At 44.7% G+C, this 3,973-nt stretch overlaps 1 non-coding gene across 1 annotated transcript; it reads left to right on the top strand.

The window, feature by feature from the left end:
* Nucleotides 1–3,791: 3,791 nt before the first annotated feature.
* On the top strand, nt 3,792–3,973 carry LOC149462698 (U2 spliceosomal RNA). Its single transcript, XR_016312621.1, has one exon. It is a non-coding gene; the product is annotated as a U2 spliceosomal RNA (small nuclear RNA).

Raw genomic sequence — 3,973 nt, 5'->3', positions numbered from 1 at the left:
TTGGCAGAATTTGCCTACAACAATTCAGTCCATTCTGCTACAAACCAGTCACCATTTTGGGCCAATTATGGATTCCACCCTTCCTCCATACCTGACACCATTCCTGAAGCTTCGGTACCCACAGTACAGGACAGACTCTCCATGCTACAGAACAACTGTAAAGTACTCCGAGAGTCTATACTGAATCCCAGGCTGATTATAAAAAACACTGTGACAGGAAACGGAGAGGAAACCCTCCGCTGAAGATTGGAGACAAAGTTTGGCTATCAACTGCCAATCTAAAACTCCCGTGCCCGTCACGTAAGTTGGGTCCAAGGTACATTGGCCCTTTCTGGATCAAGAGGGAAATCAATCCAGTGGTGTTTCAGCTGTGCCTTCCGGAATCATACAAGATCCACCTAGTTTTCCACGTCTCCCTACTCAAGCCAGCTGTTCCTGATCCTTTTCCAAGGAAAGTAGAACCACCTCCTCCGCCGATAACAGTTGGGGAGGAGACGGAATATGAGGTTGAAGCAATTCTGGACTGCAGAAGGCAGGGAAGACAAATCCAGTACCTGGTCAGATGGAAGGGGTACCCCCCTGAAGAAAGTTCCTGGGAACCAAAAGGGAATGTACATGCCCCCAGGTTTCTCCGAGCATTTAATTCCAAGTATCCTGAAAAAATGGCCCAGGTGGGCATGCGGAGGCTGCTTTTTGTTGGGGCCACTGTCAGGGTCCTGTCCATGGCAGGAGTTCTGGAAGATCTACCAGTACTGGAAGATCATTTCTGCCAGTACTCTACATGGCCGCAGAAGTACACATCAGCCTCAGTCTGGTGCCAGACGGCCTTTATAAGGAGGCTCATCACTTCCTCTAGTTGCTGGATGATCTCTAGCTCCCCATGCCCTGTTCCTGGTTCCTGTTTCCTGTGATTCCAACTTGTGATTTACTGTTACTGACTTAGCTTGCTCCTGGACCTGTCTACTCTGATTTACCCCTTATCTGACCTCGGCTTGGCTTACGGATACTCTCGCTCTCTCGCTCCTCTGTGAATGACCTCAGCTATCCCATCTGACTACATCTGCTCTGATTCCCACCTGGTACCTGACCTTGACTTGAACCAACTACCCAGTAAACATCCAAATCCCAGAACGGCTTACATACCACACACAGGTGCCTCTTGTTTGCAGACCTATCTCCATGCACCAGCTGTGCTTTTGAGTGGACCACCAACCAGCACTCCTACAGGCGACCTGTGCAACTTTGGGCCAGACTCCCGCTGTCCCACTCTCAGGGGAGTGCGGAACTTAATCGCAAGGGAAGCCCTCTCTCCATTGGCCTCCATCACCAGGTACGTGACAATATTGGGGGGGGGGTTTCAAAATTTTTGTCCACTTTCCATTTATATTGCAAAAAATAAAAAAACCCAATGGTGATCAAATACCACCAAAAGAAAGCTCTATTTCTGTGAAATAAATCATGTATATTTTGTTTGGGTACAGCGTTGCATGACTGCATAATTACTAGTTAAAGAAGTGAAGTGCCTAATAGCAAAAAATGCCCTGGACAGGAATGGGGGTAAAACCTTTCAGAGGTCAAGTGGTTAAAACGAAGAAAGGTAAGGGTTATTTAGATCAGGGAAGCTTTATTTTTGTCCAAATTAGAACTTTGTTTTTATTTTTCTGCGTACCGCAAGAAATGACCACTCTGTTTCATAGACCTAAGCTTTTAACGAAGCCATGAATCTTTGACCAGTTTTTGAAATTGCACTCCGTAAAAAGTGTTGGAACTTGACTCTATGGTAGTTTCCAGATTGTAGTCCCTAGAATAACCCCACTGTTTATAGTTGTCAGGTGTCACAAGTTAGCCTGCAATTTCTTGTTTGTGTTCTTACCTCCTTGCTGTTCCTGATCCCTTTACATGTGTGTTTGTCTGTGCTCACCTATGGGTGTCGTCAGATGTTCTCTGGGTTTTATTTCCTTCCCTTCCATCACTTCCTGGCCCACCTCCTTGTTTGTCTGCCTATATAAGACATGCTCAGTCTAGGCCACTTTGCCTGAGCAACTTCCTAGTTGTCTGAGCTCCTGTGTGTTGCTATTGCCTGTATCCTGCATTGACTACTTGTGTACCGACCCCGGCTTTGTTCTCTGACTGTGCTTGTTTTCTGCCTGTCCTGACTTCGGCTAGTCTATCGGATTTCTGTTTGTCTCCACCCATTGTGCTCTGCTCCCGCGAGCGTTCTCCTCATTCTCAGCTGGGCATACCTGGAGGCCGTGACCTGGTCCCAGCTTGCTGCAAGTCCATCCCCACCATCAGGGGCTCTGGTGAAGAAGCAGGCTGAGGCTTAGACTTCACGCCCTGGGAAACCCCAAGTTGAGTATCTACAAGGGCTCACTACCACAGGTGCTGACATCAGGCATGTCACAAGATTACAACTAGCAGGAAACAGAATACAAGCAGTGTTATCTTCAAGCTTGGCTGGGATAATTGCCCAGAGTTCAGAATGAGATGTGTCCAGGAACAGATGGGATGCTGAACAGGTAACAGGACAGGACAGGAATCACCAGGCATGTCTGGGACAGTGAGGATTGTCTATTCAGGACAGACATCACCAGACATACAACAACAATCCTTGATACTGCAAGGACACCACAGGGCGTTACTGGAATTGTGACTCTGGTCACTAAACAGCAGCCTTAAAGTGTAACTAAAATAGTCAAGGTCAAAGTAAACTGGTATAGCGAGCTTGAATAATGTGGACTAGGTGACCAAGAGCTTGAGCTCAGTGGTACAGGGCACTAAAGTGTCTATACACCGAGTGTCCTGTGGGCACAAAGAAGCTAATGCCAGGTAGGGAGCTAGTAGAGTACTGCAGAGAAGTGGCCTTTTGATAACTGGGTTAGGTTCTGCCTGCACAGCTTAGTATACTGGGTGATATAACGTAGTAGAGAGAAAAGAGCCTCAGTTTTGCACCGCTACTTTATCTACATGTATTGATCCAGAAAAACAAACTAGACTCAAGCTTGAAGATCCCAAATTTCTTTCCAATCACAAGTTTCTCTTTCATGACAGCTTTCCTTTAAAGAAACTTTGAAATTTTTTATGTGAGCAACTAACCAGACTGAAACATAAAAGTTGGAGAATTCAATTCTGAATGTGATATGAGGCTGTAGGTGATGTACAGGTCTTATAAAATATACTTTGCTCAATAAAATTCATGTTTTCAGAAATCCCAGGTTCCATTATAGCATGAGAACATTTCCAAACATATTTCCGAATGTGGTTAGTAACCTTTTCACTAGTATTGCTGGCTCTTATATAGTTTTACTATCATATAGAAGTATAAATAAATTTCATTTGGATCTGTTCTACACATATACAAATCCAGGATTTCACAGTAATTGTCCTTATAAGTTTGTCAATATAGGGTTTGCTACAATAAATGCATAAAAAGTACATCTTCTCTTATAATTTCTTAAATGTTCATCTGGCTTTCTTGAAGCATCATATAAAATGGTCCTATGGTATGAAAGGCAAAGTCATATAGGATTCCTATGCCGTATTTTCTTCAGCCATCATGTCTTCACAAGTGTTCAAATTCAAGGGCAGCTTGTTTGAGGGATTCCAGGTCTAAAGACTGTCAGATCAGTTCCTTCATCCCATTATAGAACAGCATTATTCAGAAGTGTGAATCACCGAGCACTCAGTAAATGTCATCGGTGATGGAACAGCCATGCTATTTGGGCATGTGTGAACTGTAGAGAACTTACTGTAGACATCTGAAATCACTTATACTAAGAAGCACTTCTAATATCGCTTCTCGGCCTTTTGGCTAAGATCAAGTGTAGTATCTGTTCTTATCAGTGTCCAGTAGGGGTGCTTCACCATCGTTCCTGCTTGCGGGGATGAATGGTTGTATAGCACCCCTGCTGGTAGGATGGGGGTCCTGATAGTTAATACAGGGCTGGCTGTTGGGTCCCGGGAGTAATTCCCC

Source organism: Staurois parvus, unplaced genomic scaffold (genome assembly GCF_062004578.1).
Source record: "Staurois parvus isolate SC_StPar_1 unplaced genomic scaffold, SC_StPar_1.0 ptg000171l, whole genome shotgun sequence".
Taxonomy (NCBI): Eukaryota; Metazoa; Chordata; class Amphibia; order Anura; family Ranidae; genus Staurois; species Staurois parvus.
Note: the sequence above shows the minus strand (reverse complement) of the source record. Positions and strands in the feature narration are given on the sequence as shown.